Below are 20,038 nucleotides of genomic sequence, written 5' to 3' on the forward strand. Positions count from 1 at the left end.
TCGTCCCCTTCTCGCGCTAATAAGAGAGTGGGGCGGACGTCAGAAGCAACGCAGTACTGGCACACTGCAAACTTCACCACGTATGTGAGCATGCGCAGGCTCCCTTTGCCAGCCCGTCCTCGGATTGGGATGAAAAGGAAAGCAGGAAGCGGGTCCGCCGGGCAAAGTCTTCCCCCCCCCCCCGAAACCCTTTCCCCCCTACCTTCGTGCAACCCCTGCGGCCTCCACGCGGGCGGAGAAATTTCTCCCGCGAAAGAGACGACCCCTCCACCAAGACCCCCCCTCCTCCAACGAAGGAGGAAGCAGTCTACAAATCTCCAGACAGGTGAGACAAACTCTTGGGGATGTTGGAAAAAACGGTGGGAAGAGAGGGCTTCTGCAATAAGGAAAGAGGGCGTGGGGGAATGGAGGGGTGTGATTTGAAGTTTGCATTTTGCAAGGTGGCCCCCTGCACCACCAGGATCAGGCCCTCCAGGAGCCTGCCTTTTCCCACATCCAGACCCTAACTCTCCTGTTGGTATAGGATCTCTTGCTTGAGGCTGGGGGCTGGACTAGAAGACCTCCAAGGTCCCTTCCAGCTGTATTCTGTTTCTGATTCTCCATTTGTCCTCTCTTTCTCCACTTCATGGAGGCTCCTTGGTCTCCTAAGAAGAGATTGGACCACCCCTTTGTCTGAAATGGAACTATAGGGCTTCCTGCCTGAGCAGGGGGTTGGACTAGATGATCTCCAAGGTCCCTTCCAACTCTGTTACTGTGTCCTGTTATTCTGTCTCTGGGTTTTCCGTGTGTCTGAAATTCTTCCCCAATGGCATGAATGGAAAGGTAGTATGCTTAATGTATGCTGATTAGTGTACATTTAAAGGGACAGTAAAGTTATTCTATGTCTAAGAATGCTGCTGAGAGTCCTTGGAGATTCTCAGTCATCCAGGTCATGGTTGTCCCAAAGGTGCTTTTTCAAGAGGCAACTGGACTTTGTTTTTTCTTTGAAGACGTTTTGCTTTTCATCCAAGAAGCTTCTTCAGCTTCTTGGCTGAGAAGTGAAAGGTCTTCAAAGCTTCTTCTTGGCTGAGAAGTGAAAGGTCTTCAAAGCAAATCAGAAGGTCCAATTGCCTCTTGAAAAAGAACCTTTTGGTTTGCTGCTGACACTTGGGGTGAACGGGCACTGGGTGGATGGAGCTTGGCTAGATGAAGGGCAAGTCCCAAAGATGCAACTGGAGTTTCTTGGTGTGTGTTTTTTCCATTTGAATACGCTTCACTTCTCCTCTAAAGAACTGAAGAAGCTACTTGGATGAGAAGCAAAATGTTCTCAAAGGGGAAAAAACCCCAAGAAAGTCCAGTTGTATTTTGTTAAAAGCAGCTTCACACAACCGTGACCTGGATGATTGAGAATCTCTGTAGACATTGAATTAGGTTGAATTGAATTTGTCAAGTGTGATTAGACACACAAGGAATTTGCATCTGGTACAAAAGCACCCATTGTACATGCAAGGCAACTTCATCATCATAATTATACATTTTAAGAAGATACTTGGTTGATACCTAGGAAGCTGGCAGGAATCCATATCAACCATGTGCCAGTCAATTATATTTGTGTCATCCACTGACTCACCTCACTTGAACGTGTCATCTCCGGACTCCTTTTCAGTGTCAGAGGCCTTCAGAAACTTCTTCAGCTTTGGGTAGTTGCAGCCAGGCCTTGGACACCTCGACCCATTTCTTCTGCAGCCAGCAAGGCTTTCCTGAAGGCTTCTGTAGCCAATAACAGAGCTCTGGATTGATCCAGAGCTCTCTTATTGGCTAGAAAGGCCTCTGCAGCCAATAACAGCACTCTGGATCAATCCGGAGCTCTGTTATTGGCTACAGAGCAGGGGTGAAATCAACTTACCTTCACTACCGGTTCACAAATGTGAGTGCATACACCACTTCTGCACATACGCAGAACCTTCCGCGCATGCACAAAGCATCAAAAATGGGCAGAGCTTCTCACCGCCGCCGTTACTGGTTTGCTCAAACTGGATAGAACTGGCTGAATTGCACCACTGCTATAGAAGCCTTCAGGAAAGCCTTGCCAGCTACAGAAGAAATGGGCCGAGGTGTGTGAGACCTGGCTGCAACTATTTGAAAGTAAGTAGTAGGGTAGCTCCACCCCACTCCCACCTTAGCTTAATTTTTATCCGTGTACCCTGGAGTGAGAGGTTTCTTAATTAGGGCTTAATTTAAGGGGTAGGGCTTATATTGGACACGGAAAAATCAAGCTATGACTTACTTTATGAGGAGGTCATATTTTCGGGGAAACAAGGTAACAACTGCAGTGATTCATTTAACAACCCTGGCCAAAAGGTTTGTAAAATGGGGGCAGAATTGACTTCTTGCTTAGCGACAGAAATTATGGCCTCAATTGTGGTCGTATGTTGAGGTCTACCTGTACCGCTCTGGAAATATCTTGTATTGCTCATGAGTTTCTTTATGCAGAGCCGGAACAGATGAAGAGAGAAGGCCGAGGGCCATTTGGCAAAGTTTTCACCCTGTCAAGAAAGGAACATGGAAAATCAAGAGAAAACAAACAAGATTCTACCTCTATTGGAAAAAGCAATCAAAATGAATTTGCGGTACCTACCGGAGGACGGAAGAATTGTTTGTACTTCACAGCCTGAGTGGAAAGACGAGAGAATTGGGCAGAAGAACCAAGAGGAAGAAAATGCCAGTTTGGCTGGTCAGTGGCAACGATTGAGACATCTCTGTGGGGAGGAGGCCAACAGGCCACGAGAGATTTGCAGCCAACTACACTATCTTTGTCATCAGTGGCTGAAGCCTGGAAGAAACACAAAAGCTCAGATGCTAGATCTCTTGGTCCTGGAGCAGTTCTTGGCTATCCTGCCCCTGGAGATGAAGAGCTGGATCCAGGAATGTAGAGCTGAGACCAGTTCCCAAGCGGTAGCCCTGGCAGAAGGTTTCCTCCTGAGCGAAGCAGAGCAGAAGGAGCAGGAACAACTGGAGGTAAGAAGATGTGCCAAGTGTAACTGAAAGAATCAGAGGGTGCAAAACGGTTACTGAATTTCTAAACGTCTCCCTTCTGGGAAACTCATAACATCAGTAGCAGAGTAATTTGTCCTGCGGGAAAAGCTTCTTATTTTTATTTTATTTACTTATTTATAAAAAGTTTATTGAGAATATTATAAATGTATTATTGACTGGTAAAATAATTTATTGTTTTACTTTATTACTAGCCAATAACCCAGCGTTGCCCGGGTATTTATTTATAGGGAGAAAATGTCCAGACCAAACATAATATCTAATGTTGGATTTTCCCCATTACCAGCCCCCTTGTGGACTACTGTGAAGCCATTACCATGGAAACTTTACTGCACTGTACAGTAGAAGCCATTTTACATAATACACTATAAGCCATTTTAAGGCACAACAGGCTGTATCTTAACAGAAAACAACACACCAAGGGATGTTACGGGTGTCTTATCCTCACAGTATTTGTTTTCTTAGGGTAAGTTATTGCTTGAAGCGTTCCAGAGTTATGCTAGAAAACACACACACACACACACACACAGAGCCATGATGATAGGGGACTGGAGGCTAAAACATAAAAAACGGCTGCAGGAACTGGGTATGTCTAGTTTAATGAAAAGAAGGACTAGGGGAGACATGATAGCAGTCTTCCAATATCTCAGGGGTTTCCACAAAGAAGAGGGAGTCAAACTATTCTCCAAGGCACCTGAGGGCAGGACAAGAAGCAGCGGAGGAAACTAACCAAGGAGAGAAGCAACCTGGAACTAAGGAGAAAATTCCTGACAGTGAGAATTTTAGATTTTAGATTTAGATTTTAATAGCATTTATAGGCCGCCCTTTTCCCTGAGGGGACTCAGGGCGGCTTACAATAACAAGGAAGGGGAGTGAAGACAAAACATAAAAAGAAATGTGCAATAACTGAAAAATACTAAAAACACAACATTCTCTCAGCATTCGGGAGGGGCGGAAGAGTTTATCCCCAGGCCTGACGGGCTAGCCAGATCTTGAGGGCTGTACGGAAGGCCTGGACTGTGGTCAGGGTACGAATCTCCACGGGGAGATTGTTCCATAGCGTCGGAGCAGCAACTGAGAAGGCTCTCTTCCGGGTAGTCGCCAGTCGGCACTGACTGGCGGATGGAATACGGAGGAGGCCCGCTCTATGCGATCTGATGGGACGCAGGGAGGTTATTGGCAGAAGGCGGTCTCTCAAATAGTCAGATCCACTACCATGGAGCGCTTTATGGGTGGTAAGTAAGACCTTGAATTGCACCCGGAGATCCACAGGCAGCCAGCGCAGCTCGCGGAGGATAGGTGTTATGTGGGCGAACCGAGGTGCGCCCACAATCACTCGCGCGGCCGCGTTCTGTACTAGCTGAAGTCTCCGGGTGCTCTTCAAGGGCAGCCCCATGTAGAGCACGTTGCAGTATTCCAGCTTAGAGATCACAAGGGCTCGAGTGACTGTCGTGAGAGCCTCCCAATTCAGGTAGGGCCGCAACTGGCGCACCAGGCGAACCTGGGCAAATGCCCCCCTGGTCACAGCCGATAGATGGTGATCAAAACTCAGCTGTGGATCCAGGAGGACTCCCAAGTTGCGGACCCTATCTGAGGGGTATAAATTTTGTCCCCCCAGCCTGATTGATGGTACGGTGGTCAAATTATTGGGAGGAAAACACAACAGCCACTCGGTCTTGTCTGGGTTGAGCACCAGTTTGTTTGCTCTCATCCAGTCTTTAACAGCTTCCAGACCCTGTTCCATCACGTCCACCGCTTCATTGAGTTGGCACGGGGCGGACAGATACAGTTGAGTATCGTCCGCATATTGGTGATACTTTATCCCGTGCCTCCGAATGATCTCGCCCAGCGGTTTCATGTATATGTTAAATAGGAGGGGGGACAAGACCGACCCCTGTGGCACCCCACATTTTAGGGGCCTCGGGGACGATCTCTGCCCACCCACCAACACCGACTGCGACCTGTCCGAGAGGTAGGAGGAGAACCACTGCAAAACAGTGCCGCCCACTCCCACCTCCCGCAGTCGTCGCAGAAGGATACCATGGTCAATGGTATCGAAAGCCGCTGAGAGGTCAAGGAGAACCAGGATGGACGCAAAGCCTCCATCCCTAGCTCTCCAGAGATCATCAGTCAATGCGACCAAAGCAGTTTCTGTGCTGTAACCTGGTCGGAAGCCGGACTGGAAGGGGTCAAGATAGTTTGCTTCCTCCAAGGTACGCTGAAGCTGGAGGGCCACCACTTTCTCAACAACCTTCCCCACATAGGGAAGGTTGGAGACTGGACGGTAGTTATTAAGAATAGCTGGATCCAGAGACGGTTTCTTCAGAAGGGGTCTCACCACCGCTGCCTTAAGCTCGGTGGGAAAATGCCCCTCCCGAAGAGATGCCACAGCAACCGCTTGGATCCAGCCTCGTGTCACCTCACTGCTGTTGGCAACCAGCCAGGAGGGACACGGGTCCAGTACACAAGTGGAGGTACTCACAGCTCGCATAGCCTTGTCCACATCCCCAGAGGCAACTTCCTGAAACTCAACCCAGAGATGGTTTGCCAAGTCTTTCCCCTGTGTCTCAGCTGGCTCTGCAAGAGTGGAGTCCAGGTCCGCTCGAAACCGGGCAACTTTGTCCGCCAAGAACTGAACATACTCCTCAGCCTTACCCTGTAAGGGGTCCCCCGTCTCCCTCCTATTTAGGAGGGAGCGGGTTATCCTAAACAGGGCGGCTGGGCGGGACTCGGCGGACGCTACCAAGGAGGCAATGTATGTTCTTTTTGCCGATCTTAGAGCGCGAGTATACTCCTTGGTGCATGCTGTTACAAGTGCCCGGTTCAATTCGGACCTGTCTAATCTCCACAGGTGCTCTAGGCGTCTCCTCCGGCGCTTTATCTCCCGGAGCTCCTCGGTGAACCAAGGAGGCCTCCGGGGGCCGCTGACCCGGAGGGGCCGTAGTGGCGCAATCCGGTTTAGAGACCCCGAAGCTGCCGAGTGCCAGGCAGCGACAAGGGTCTCAACCGAACTGTGGGCGAGAGTATCTGGAATAACCCCAAGCTCCGTCTGGAACCTAATGGGGTCCATCAGTCGCTTGGGGCGGAACCACCTGGTCGGTTCCTCCTCCCTACGGTGGGGGTTTGGCCTCCGGAAGTCTAGCCTCAGTAGGCAGTGGTCTGACCATGACAGGGGTATGATCTCATTACCCCTCAGACCAAGATCGTAACTCCACTGCTCCGAGAGGAATACGAGGTCGAGCGTGTGACCCGCTGAGTGGGTTGGGCCTCGAATTACCTGAGTCAAGCCCATGGCTGTCATGGAAGCCATGAACTCCTGCGCTCCGTCAGAGCGTTCACCGAGCGAAGGCAAGTTGAAATCCCCCAGAACTATAAGTCTAGGGAACTCAGCTGCCAGCTCGGCTACTGACTCGAGGAGCGAGGGGAGGGCTGCTGCAACGCAGTTGGGAGGCAGGTACGTAAGCAGCAGACCCACTTGACCCTTGAGGTCCAGCTTCACCAGCAGGGACTCACACCCGACAAGCTCCGGAGCAGGGATCCTACGAGGTACTAAAGACTCCCGGACTACAATAGCCACACCGCCACCCCTTCCCTGGGCTCTTGGCTGGTGTAGCACCTGAAATCCGGCTGGGCACATCTCTACGAGGGGGACTCCTCCCTCCGTGCCCAGCCATGTTTCAGTAATACATGCCAGGTCTGCGCCCTCATCAGTTATCAAGTCCCGGATGAGGGGGGCCTTATGAACCACAGACCTGGCATTTAGCGACAGCAGCCTGAGACCAGGGTCCTGATCACTCGCGCCATCTGACCTTGGAGTGGGACTCCTAGGGCCGGAAGGAGGGATCTCTGTAATATAGCGAACCCTCCTTCCCCAATGATGGCCTGCCCTAAAGTCCCCGCCGTATCTGCCTCTCCCTGTTATGACCGCAATGCTCCGACCCTCACCCGTGGATATAGCCCCCCCAACCACCCCAATGGCCCCCATATAACCCGCCAGGTCCTCCGAATCATTCATACTCAAACTCTCACACAAGCAGTCCTCACTAATAGAATAGAATTAAAACACAAATACAGCTAAATAAAGATAAAAGTGAGATCATTCATACAACCAGACAATCCCATGCACTCAACATACCAGTTAAAATTAGAAAATGATAGGGTTGCGCAAGTTCAAGATAGTATTAAGTTCGTAATAGTCCAATTAATCATTGGAAGAACTTGACTCCAGAAGTTGTTGGTGCTGCAACACTGGCAGTTTTTAAGAAGAGATTGGACAAATATTTGTTTGAAAGGATATAGGGTTTCCTGCCTGAGCAATGGGTTGGATTAGAAGACCTTCAATGTCCCTTCCAACTCTGTTGTTCTTTATTGTTTCCTTTTGGTAACTTTGCCAGGACATGTGAAAAGCTTCCAGAAGGGACTCTGGCATTGGAAGCATTGGGCAGAAATGCATTCTTTTCTCTTACTATTTCAGCTTCAGGAGCCCTTCGTGGAGGTGGGCGTTAAACCCTCTAAAGCATGGGGAGATGTGCTGCATCCCTCTCAGGAGGTGGACTTGGGGGAGAGCTCCCAGGAAGAGCCATCTAAGAATATCCCATCAGGTAAAGAAAGGTTCCCACATTCATACTACATACTACTACAATTGACTTGACTTACAACAGTTCACTGTTCGACTGTTCAAAGTTATAATGCACTGAAAAAAAAGAGACTTATCCCTGTTTTTCACACTTACGACCATTACAGCATCCCCATGGTCCCATGATACTTGGCAACTGGCATGTACTTATGAAGGTTTCAGTCTCCCAGGGTGGTGTGATCCCCTTTTGGGGATCTTCTGACCAGCAAAATCAATAAGGAAGCCGGATTCACTTAACTGTGTTACTGTTTTAACAACTATGGTGATCCACTTAACAATTGTGGCAAGAAAGGTCGTAAAATGAGGCAAAGTTCATGAAACAGCTGTCTCGCTTAGTAACAGGAATTTGGGGCTCAGTTGTGCTTGCAAGTCAAGGACTACCAGTTTCTGAGCTACTGTACCTTGTTTTGAATAAGGACCTTAGGCCTGAGTGCAAAAATAGTTTTGTATGTGATTTTTTTTATGTTTCTAAAATACATATTTTCTCTTTCATCTCACTCTCAGAGAATGGAATGCTACAGAGGTTACTTGCAGAAATATCTCCTCTTTATAGAGGAGCAGAAACAGAAGTTATTCTCCCAGCTCAGGTAGGAGGATTTTTCCCTCCCCCAACAAATTAGAATGACTCAAGGGGTATCCGATTTCATCCAAGATGGGCACAGACAACTTCTTTTACTTCATTAACTCCCCTCTAATCCGTATTTGGTGGCAAGGTAACAGGGTGCCATGCGCCTTTGGCATTTAGTCATGCCGGCCACATAACCACAGATGTCTTCGGACAGCGCTGGCTCTTTGGCTTTGAAACAGAGATAAGCACTGCCCCCTAGAGTCTGGAACGATTAGCACATATGTGCGAGGGGAAGCTTTAGCTTGAGTTCTCCTGTTTAGTATTGCAAAATTTATCTGTAGAATGTGATTATTTATCTAGCACACGGATGTCAAACTCGTGTCACGTTGGCACCACATGACATATCGGGACTTTTCCCCCCTTCACTGATAGGGGAATGTTCTCTTCCTGATCCAGGTTCCCCTGATTTTTGATGATGTTGCTGTATTTTTCTCCGGGGAAGAATGGCCTCTGCTGGATTTCAACCAAAAAAATCTATACAGGGAGGTCATGCTGGAAAATGCTAGGAATCTGGCTACCTTGGGTAAGAAGGGTTTTTCTTCATTTTATTTTGAAATTGATGGGGATGATATTTTCTACTATAAAGGAAATAGCAAATAGCAGAGTTGGAAGGGACCTTGGAGGTTTTCTAGTCCAACCCGCTGCATAGGCAGGAGACCCTGCACCATATCAGACAAATGGTTGTCCAATCTCTTCTTAAAAGCCTCCAGCGTTGGGCATTCATGATTTTTGGAGGCAAGTTGTTCCACTGATTAATTGTTCTCACTGTCAGGAAATTTCTCCTTAGTTTGGGGTTGGTTCTCTCCTTGATTAGTTTCCACCCATTGCTTCTTGTTCTGCCATCAGGTGCTTTGGAGAATAGCTTGACTCCTTGTCCCAAAGGTGCTTTTCAAGAGGCAACTGGACTTTTTAGTTTTTCTTTCAAGACATTTCGCTTCTCATCTAAGAAGCTTCTTCAGCTCTGGTTGGATGGTGGGGAATGAAAGGTCACCATCCAGCTAGAGCTTAAGAAACTTCTTGGATGAGAAGCAAAACGTCTTCAAAGAAAAACCAGAAAGTCCAGTTGCCTCTTGAAAAGCACCTGTGGGGCAACGAGGACCTGGATGACTAAGAATCTCTATAGACAGTTTGACCCATTCTTCTTTGTGGCAGCCCTTTAGCTATTGGAATATGCTATCATATCACTGCTAATCCTTTTTTATTAAACTAGACATATCCAGGCTGGTTTTCCCTAAACCAATTCTGTACAACTTTTATCCAGAGCATGCTACTTCATCCAAAATAGATGTAGAGCAATGGCATCCATTTCTTGTTTTTAATCTAAATTTAACTTGACAGCTTGTCTTTCTTCATACTTGAAACCAAATATTAAGAAAAATAGGACAAGATGGAACCATCACTTGTCAACTGCTTAGGTTTTCAACAGTAATCCCCAGCACCACTAATCGGAAGATACACTGATAGAAGTAACATAATGTTTCAGGGTAGTTGAGTGTCATGAGGCAGAAGGAATGTGTGCATGGGGACCTTGAAAGGGAAGGACTGGAAGATTTAAAAGCAGGAATGGGGTAATAAAGAGAGTGTTGTGGTGGCCTAGAGTTGGATCTCTCACCTCACTATCAGGACGCTGTGAGTACGAACCTAGGTAGTGGCAGATATTTATTTCTCTGGACACAAAGAATATCTGCTGCGAACTCCGCATTGGGGACAGGAAGGTCATCCGGCCAGTAAAACACTCAGCTTTATTCAGTTGCCCTGATTCCACCCCAATGCAAGGGATTATGGGGTCATAAAAAGACCAAAAATAAAAATGGAATAATAGAGAAATAGAGACACAGTGGCTCAGTGGCTAAGACGGTGAGCTTCTCGATCAGAAAGGTTGGCAGTTCGGCAGTTCGAATCCCTAGCGCCATATAATGGAATGAGCTCCCATTATTTTTTCCCAGTTTCTGCCAACCTAGCAGAAATCATGTAAAAATGCAAGTAGAAAAATAGGCACCACTTTGGTGAGAAGGTAACAGCCTTCTCTGCGCCTTTGGCATTTAGTCACGCTGGCCACATGACCACGGAGACATCTTTGGACAATGCTGGCTCTTCGGCTTTGAAACGGAGATGAGCACCGCCCCCTAGAGTCGGGAACGACTAGCACATGTGTGCAAGGGAAACCTTGACCTTAACAGAAAAATACTAAATAAAGAGGCCGCTAATGGGGCTCGATTCCTAACAGCACTCTCAAGTTGTGCTGTCAATTTCTCATGGACTTTTTCTTTTTTGATTCAACAGGTGATGGATGGGAGAATGAGAATTACGAAGAGACAGCTTTCCAAACAGTCAAAAGTGAAATTGGAGAAAAGACACTTCAAAATCAGCAAGGGCTACAATGGCCAGAGGCAAACCAGTTAAATGGTGACCTGCAAATCTCCTCTACTTCTCAAAATGCAGATGTCCATCTTTTTCTGATCCAAGGAGATCAGGGAGAAAAAGGAATATTTGGAGAAATAATTAGAGAAGAATCGGATGTTTGTGAACACCCCAGTATTTATACGAAAGAGACGCAAGAAGAATGCATGGAAGATGGGAAAAGTTTCAAATGGGACATCCCTCTTGCTTTCCATAGAAGCATCCATGTAGAAAGAAAACCCTATCAATGCATGGACTGCGGCAACAGCTTCAATAGCAGCAGCCATTTAATTTCCCATCAAAGAACCCACTCGGGGGAGAAACCATATAAGTGCCTCGAGTGTGGAAAGAGCTTCAGTGAGTATAGCTCCCTGACTTCCCATAAAAGGATCCATTCAGGCGAGAAACCATATAAATGTGTGGATTGCGGAAAGAGCTTCACTCAGAGCGGACAGCTCACTTCTCATAAAAGGATCCACACGGGAGAAAAGCCATATAAATGCACGGAATGTGGCAAGAACTTCAGTCGGAATGGTCAGCTTACATTGCATAAAAGGATCCATTCTGGAGAGAAACCATATAAATGCACGGAATGTGGAAAGAGCTTCAGCCAGAGCGGCCACCTGACTTTTCATAAAAGTATTCACACTGGAGAGAAACCGTATAAATGTATAGAGTGTGGAAAGAGCTTCACCATAAGTAGTCACCTTATTTCCCATAAAAGGATCAACACGGGGGATAAATCCTATAAATGCACAGAATGTGGAAAGACCTGCAGTACCAACTGTGATTTTACTTTGCATAAAAGGATCCATTTGGGGAAGAAACCCTATACATGCACAGAGTGTGGAAAGAGCTTCGTTGACCTGAGTTCCTTTACTTGCCATAAATGGATCCACTCCCGTGAGAAACCGCATCAATGCACGGAGTGTGGGAAGAATTTCAGGAATGCCACTAATCTGAGTGAACACAAAAGGGTCCACTCAGGTGAAAAGCCATATAAATGCGCAGAATGTGGGAAAAGCTTTAGGTGGAGCAGTTGCCTTACATCCCATAGAAGGATCCACACGGGGGAGAAACCGTACAAATGCACAGAGTGTGGAAAGGACTTCCGGAGGAGCGGTTCTCTCACTACTCATAAAAGAATCCACACAGGGGAGAAACCATACCAATGCACCGAGTGCGGAAAGAGTTTCACTATGAATAGTAGCCTGACTTCCCATAAAAGAATTCACACTGGTGAAAAGCCATATACCTGCCTGGAATGTGGGAAGACTTTCCGCAAGAGTGATAATCTTACTTCCCATAAAAGGGTACACATGAGATATAAACCATGTTAATGTTTTGGATGAAGGGAACAGAACCTCAGCCACAGCAATTGTCTTCAGATTTACACCAAGGAGAACTTGTATAACTGCATGGAACGTGGAAAGAGCTTCAAAATGTAGCAAGATATTATAAATTGCTCTATACTAGGGGTGTCAAACTAGGCCTTAGGAGCAGTTGGCTTTGTGGCCGATTGGGGGGCGGGAGGGGAATCTGACTCAGTGGGTAAAATTCAAATTTTTTACTACCGGTTCAGTGGGCGTGGTTTGGAGGGTGTGGCAGGGGAAGGACACTGCAAAGTCCCCATTCCCTTCGCACTCCAGAGGAAGGATATTGCAAAATCTCCATTCCCTCCCCACTCTGGGGCCAACCAAAGGTGGTATTTGCTGGTTCTCCAAATTATTCAAAAACTTCCGCTACTGGTTCTCCAGAACCTGCTGAATTTCACTCTTGATCTGACTGCATAACTGGTGGGCCGGAGCACACGCAACTCCACCCATGCAAGAGAGAAGTCCTTGTGATGCCATTCACACAAATTGCGCTGCAAAAGCCAGCGCCTGCTGCTCACACAACCCAGTTGCAAATATGCTACAGCCCGGTAGTGAGCTGCAGCCCACAGATTGGGGAACCCTGCCATACAGTTTCAGTTTGGTGTAGTGGTTAAAGATCCTAACCCTAAAACTCACCCTGAGATTCTAGTTGTTTCATAATATGAAAGCCAGCTGAATTATTTGAAGTCAGTCACACACACACAATCCTATACAAGAGGCAATAAGAGCATTTCTGAACAAGATTGTCATGAAAACTATCTGGGCTTGAAGGCTGACTGGAAGGTATGTGCACAGTACTTAGAAGCCATTGGAAGAAAATGCAGTAGCTGTTTGTTTCTTCTCCGTCCCAATTTGCAGGAGATATGCTAAACTGTTTAAGGTAACAAAAACCAAAGGCAATTTTGGAGGAGTCCAACTTAGGGAATATCAGCCCATTGGGACAAAAGAGCCCTCTAATATATTTACAGTGATGGTATCCGAGCTGCTTGGGATTTGGAAAAAAGGCAACTAAGGGGAAACGGGAAAAAGATTTATAAATCCATGCATTGAATAGAGAACACAAGCCTCTCCCAAAACAGTAAATTGCAGGGATCATTCAGAGAAATGGAATGGAAAGGGTCAAAACAGATCAAATGTTTCTTCTCGACATTCAAAATGCAGCCAAGAAAATGGGATTCACTTTTGAATCAATAGAATTGTTGACTTTAATGATGATTTATATAGTATTATCTGCCTTATTATTTGCTCATTTGTATTTGTTTTTGCTGGCATATTAAGGAACAATCATAAAATTCTTAAGCATTAGAAATGTCAGCGTGTTTTAGTGTTCATCATTGAGTTTAATCAACTCTGAAACCCGTTCAAAGAAGAAATGTGCAAAGTCCATCTTCGAAAACAAAATTTCTTTTATTTAGGTAGGCATCAAATTGGCAAAGTCTGTTGTAATTCCGGATCTGACACAAACTGGAATTACACCACATTATATTATAAGTTAGAAACATCCCTCAAAAGTCACATTCTCCAATAAACACTCAATCCACATTGCAAGGCGTCTTCAAACTCCACCTTCCGTTCTCAGCAGGAACAGCCTCGGTTTCCATGGGAAAAGAAGCTCACCTACTAGCCAAAACAATCCTCACTATTTGCTCCTCTCCCCCCCCCCCACCTTGACAATGTGGCAAGCCCGAACCTCCCCTTTACATAATAAAGAGAAAGAAAAAGGAATGAGTATAATAGAAAGCTAAATAAAATGCTACACATGTCAAATTTGGGCTCCATAGGCTTCCCCCCCACTTCAATTGAAAAGAAACTCCTGCAACCCACAATACATAAAGATTGCAATTAGGTTAAAATTAACAACACATTGACAAAGGAGCAACTACTTTCCATGCAGACTGTTGAAAAAGCAGGAACTATAGAACACTAACGTGTCTTTGTTTAACGAGACCAGGAAGAGTAAATAGCAATAGCACTTAGACTTATATACGCACTGCTGGTTTACAGAGTTAGCATCTTGCCTCCAACAATCGGTCCTCATTTTACCAACCTCGGAAGGATGGAAAGCTGAGTCAACCTTGAGCCGGCAAGAATCAGACTGCTAAATTGCTAGCAGTCAGCAGAAGTATCCTGCAATACTGCATTCTAATCATTGCGCCACTGATTCTTCATGACATCATAAAGCATGATGAAAGATGCTAAAGACAACAAAAATGGTGTTTCACTTCAAAATGAGGATTTTTTTTTTAAAAAATGGAAAGTTTGGTATCAAAGGAGTGGATTTTGATCTCAGCAATGCATTTTATAATTACCGCAAATGTTCAGCTTTGCAGGTTGAAGCTCTGATTATTAAGAAAATCCCCTTTATTTCTAGATTGTTGTTTGATCTATCTATAAATTCTGTTCTTGGACCTGAGATTGTTACTAATATTAATGGACAGGAATGCAAATCATATTTACAAAATTAGGTAGGTTCTTGCTTTCTTCTTACTACGGTGGTGGGTTTTTGTGCCAGTTGTACAGTTTTATTCCATTCTTTCCTTTCTTCCATCTCTAAAACCGGAAAAATCTCAGTAGTTTTTAAATTGTTTTTTTCATGTACATTCTTTTTTGTCACATCTATCTGGGCACTTTTTCCAGGAATTTGTTTTCCTTTGGTCTTCAACGCTTTTCCTCATCTTCTAAGTTTCTTTTTTTTTTAAAAATCAAATTGCATTTTAAAAAGATTAAAATACAAAACTTCAAAACTTTAAAGAAAAAAACACAGACACAAAACAATCAAGACAAGTGCATTGAAAAAAGAAAAAAAACCTTACATATAAAAATTAAAATAAAAAACTCCCAAAAATTAAAGAAAAACAAGACATTAAAAATGGATTAAAAAAGAAAAAAAATCAAACACTTATACACATATTAGCCCTATATTTTTTAATACTGATTAATACGTTATTACAATATTAATCTTCTGAGTTTCTATGTGGGACCCTTACATTCTGAGATTTCCTGGTGGTCTCCCATCCCTGCTTAGCTTCCCATTTTCCCAGTCTGGGAGATACAGACATGCACTTAAATACGCTTTGGGAGTTAGGTCTCTTGAAAGAAACATAAAGGGCCTGGCGTGTTGGGGTTTAAGCCAGACACCCCTAAATCTTAACACCACCTCTTCTGTCACGGGAGGGGGTGGGATTATGGTAATATAAACCAATTCAGGAATTCGGTCTCTGCACAACTCCCCCCCCCCCCGCGGAAATTGTCCCTTTCTCGCGCTAATAAGAGAATGGAGCGGACGTCAGAAGCAACGGAGTATTGGCATACTCCAAACTTCACCACAGCTGTGAGCATGCGCAGGCTCACTTTGCCAGCCCGTCCGCGGGTTGGCAAGGAAAGGAAAGCAGGAAGCGGGTCCTCCCGGCAAAGTCTTCCCCCCCGAAACCCGATGTCCCTACAAAACCTTCCCTTTCTCCCCCTACCTTCGTGCAGCCCCTGCGGTCTACTCGCGGGCGGGGGAAAATTTTCCCGTAAAAGAGACGAGCCCCCCTCCCCATAAGACACCCCCCCTCCGACCAACGAAGGAGGAAGCAGTCTACAAATCTCCAGGCAGGTGAGACAAACTCTTGGGGATGCTGGAAAAAACGGTGGGAAGAGAGGGCTTCTGCAATAAGGAAAAGGGGTGGTGGGGAATGGAGGGGGGGGGTGTGATTTGAAGTTTGCATTTTGCAAGGTGGCCCCCTGCACCACCAGGATCAGGCCCTCCCATATCCAGACCCAAACTCTCCTGCTGGTACAGGATCCCTTGCTTGAGGCAGGGGGCTGGACTAGAAGACCTCCAAGATCCCTTCAAGCTCTATTCTGGTTCTTTTTTTCCCTGGTATTTTTTTTATTTTTTAATTTTCATAACATATAATTACATGTATACTATTACATAGCCGCAATCGTTTTATATTATTAAATGTTTACATCAATTCATCTTACCATCATCTTCCAAAACACAATTATTAGCTCTTCGGCTCTCCATACACCATATTTGTCCTTATCACTCACTTTCTTCTCCCTCTCTCTCCTCCCCCTCTCTTTTTCCTTTCTTCCCTCTGTCATCCTTCCCTACTCTACTTCCCCTTCCTCTCTCCTTCTCCTCTCCCCCCCTTTCCACTCCTCATTTCTCTCCTCTTCCCCACTCCTTGCCCTCTCTCCTTTTCCTCTCTTCTTCCCTTTCCTCTCTCCTTTTCTTCCCACTTTTCATTTCATTTACTTGATGTATTTCAACTTCTGAGCAAGCTTCCTTTTATATTGATGGTATTTATAGTTCCTTTTCAATATACATATTTAATTTTAACATATATTCTCCTCCTTTCTTAAAAGAAAAAAATAGAACACAAAAGGTATACATATATAGTCTTTGTACTTTAAAAAAACCCTAATTTTGGTCGAGGTAACAACTGCAGTGATTCATTTAACAACCCTGGCCAAAAGGTTTGTAAAATGGGGGCAGAATTCACTTCTTGCTTAGCGACAGAAATTATGGCCTCAATAGTGGTCGTATGTTGAGGACTACCTGTACCGTTCTGGAAATATCTTGTATTGCTCATGAGTTTCTTTATGCAGAGCCGGAACAGATGAAGAGAGAAGGCCGAGGGCCACTTGGCGAAGTTTTCACCCCGTCAAGAAAGGAACATGGAAAATCAAGAGGAAAGAAACAAGATTCTACCTCTATTGGAAAAAGCAATCAAAATGGATTTGCGGTACCTACCGGAGGACGGAAGAATTGCTTGTACTTCACAGCCTGAGTGGAAAGACGAGAGAATTGGGCAGAAGAACCAAGAGGGAGAAAATGCCAGTTTGGCTGGTCAGTGGCAACGATTGAGACATCTCTGTGGGAAGGAGACCACCAGGCCACGAGAGGTTTGCAGCCAACTACACTATCTTTGTCGTCAGTGGCTAAAGCCTGGAAGAAACACAAAAGCTCAGATGCTAGATCTCTTGGTCCTGGAGCAGTTCTTGGCTATCCTGCCCCTGGAGATGAAGAGCTGGATCCAGGAATGTAGAGCCGAGACCAGTTCCCAAGCAGTAGCCCTGGCAGAAGGTTTCCTCCTGAGTGAAGCAGAGCAGAAGGAGCAGGGACAACTGCAGGTAGGAAGATGTGCCAAGTGTAACCAAAAGAGTTGGAGGATGCAAAACGGTTACTGAATTTTTAAACATCTCCCTTCTGGGAAACTCATGACTTCAGTAGCAGAGTAATCTGTCCTGCGGGAAAAGTTTCTTATTTTTATTTTATTTATTTATAAAAAAAGTTTATTGAGAAATATTATAAATTTATTATTGACTGATAAAATAATTTATTGTTTTATTTTATTACTAACCAATAACCCAGCATTGCCCGGGTATTTATTTATAGGGGGAAAATGTCCGGACCAAACATAATTTCTAATGCTGGATTTTCTCCCTTACCAGGGGGAGCCCCCTTATATGGGCTGTGAGGCTGTTGCCATGGCAACTCTACTGTGCTGTACAGTAGAAGTCATTTTATGGCAGTACATAGAAGCCATTTTAAGGCACAACAGGCTGTATCTTAACAGAATACACACCCCGAGGGGTGTTAAGGTTATCGTACCCCCACAGTATTTGTTTCCAGAGGGTAAGTCATCTGTGTACCAAGTTTGGTTGAAATTGCTCGAGGTGTTCCAGAGTAATGCTGGAACACACACACACACACACACACACACACAGCCATAGATAGATGATAGATAGATAGATGATAGATAGATAGATAGATAGATAGATAGATAGATAGATAGATAGATAGATAGATAGATAGATATTCTTACAATAATGATAGGGGACTGGAGGCTAAAACATAGAGAATGGGTGCTGAAATTGAATATGTCTAGTTTAATGAAAAGAAGGACTAGGCAGGGATGACTTCATAGCAGTGTTCCAATATCTCAGGGGTTGCCACAAAGAAGAGGGAGTCAAGCTATTCTCCAAAGCACCTGAAGGCAGGACAAGAAGCAGTGGGTGGAAGCTAATCAAGGAGAGAGGCAACCTCCAACTAAGAAATTTCCTGACTGTTGGAACAATTAATCATTGGAAGAACTTGCCTCCAGAGGTGTTGGTGCTCCAAAACTGGAAGTGAGAGAAATGAAAATTATTCCTGTAAAATTAAGCAAGCAAAACTAAGCAAGAGGACAGGCACATGTTTGATCTCTGTATGAGATATCAGATTGTGTAACCTAAGACACAATCTGTAAGACATTAGTTGTGTAAGAAGGGAGTTTATGGGAGTAACAAAGCTATAAATTGATTAACATTCCAGGTCAGGTCAGGCTAACATTGGCAGGGAAGCAGCTGTCATGCTAAAATTGATAGTATTGGTATGATAAAAGATGTTGCAAATGTCCGGGAAAACAACTATTATATAAACTGTTCTATAAAACTTATGTAACGACAGTTGACCAATGATAATAATAATAAGGGGTGTGACATGAGGTCTGTCTTCTTTGGAATTGTATTTAAATCCAATATTCATATGTATTACTTGCTCTCCTCTGTGGCTCAACATGAGTTCAAGGGGGGGCCCTTTTGCAAAAGTTCAATAAAGCTTTTTTTAATTGTTCATTGTCTCCTGATGTTTCAACTGAGATGTTCTAAATCTCACAGGAAGCTTTTAAGAAGAGATCGAAAAAATATTTGTTTGAAAGGATATAGGGTTTCCTGCCTGAGCAATGTGTTGGATTAGAAGCCCTTCACTGTCCCTCCCAACTCTGTTGTTCTGTTGTTTTTTCCTTATGGCAACTTTGCCAGGACATGTGAAAAGCTTCCAAAAGGGGCTCTGGCATTGGAAGCATTGGGCAGAAATGTATTCTTTTCTCTTACTATTTCAGTTTCAGGAGCCCTTCATGGAGGTGGCCGTTGACCACTCTAAAGCACGGGGAGATGTGCTGCATCCCTCTCAGGAGGTGGACTTGGGGGAGAGCTCCCAGGAAGAGCCATCTAAGAATATCCCATCAGGTAAAGAAAGGTTCCCACATTCATACCACATATTAGTACAATTGACTTGACTTACAACAGTTCACTGTTTGACTGTTCAAAGTTCTAAAGGCGCTGAAAAAAAAAGAGACTTATGCCTGTTTTTCACACTTACGACCGTTCCACTCTCTGCATAGTCCCGTGATGCTTGGCAACTGGCATGTACTTATGACGGTTGCAGTCTCCGAGGTCCGTGTGATCCCCTTTTGTGATCTTCTGACCAGCAAAGTCAACAGGGGAGCTAGATTCACTGAACAACTGTTACTAACTTTAACAACTGCAGTAATCTATTAACAATTGTGGCACAAAAGGTTGTAAAGTGAGGCAAAATTCATGTAACAGCTGTCTCGCTTAGAAACAGAACGTTGGGCTTCATTGTGGTTGCAAGTCAAGAACTACTGGTTTCTGAGCTACTGTTATTTTATTGCCTTGTTTTGGAAAAGGACATTTAGACCTGAGTGCAAAAATAGTTTTATGTGTGATTTTTTTGATGTTTCTAAAATACATATTTTCTCTTTTAATTCACTGTCAGAGAATGGAAAGTTACAGGCGGCACCTGTGGAAATATCTCCTCTTTATAGAGGAGCAGAAAGAGTCGTTATTCTTCCAGCTCAGGTAGGAGGATGTTTCCCTCCCTCAACAAATTAGAATGACTCAAGGGGCATCCAATTTCGTCCAAAATGGGTACAGCCAGTGGTGGGATTTAGCCAGTCCACACCTATTCAGGAGAACCGGTTGTTGGAATAAATCTCATTTTGTTTTTTCCCACTTTACAGGGCTAATCCTGTAAGGATGGCTGGAAGGAAACATTCTGGTGTTGTTTCTAGCCTAATTTATTGCCCTGATTACAGAAACTACCTCTCCGGTTAACCCTTATTACATTGTAACAGCTAACATCGACGTGAGTGATATTGAGTTGGCCACGCCCACCCAGTCACATGACCA

General features: G+C 44.9%; 1 pseudogene; it reads left to right on the forward strand.

Annotated features, from left to right (window-relative positions):
- LOC116503786 overlaps nt 1-20,038 on the forward strand; it is a 36,675-nt pseudogene continuing 16,637 nt past the window's right edge.

This window comes from Thamnophis elegans, chromosome 2 (assembly GCF_009769535.1).
Source record: "Thamnophis elegans isolate rThaEle1 chromosome 2, rThaEle1.pri, whole genome shotgun sequence".
Lineage (NCBI taxonomy): Eukaryota > Metazoa > Chordata > Lepidosauria > Squamata > Colubridae > Thamnophis > Thamnophis elegans.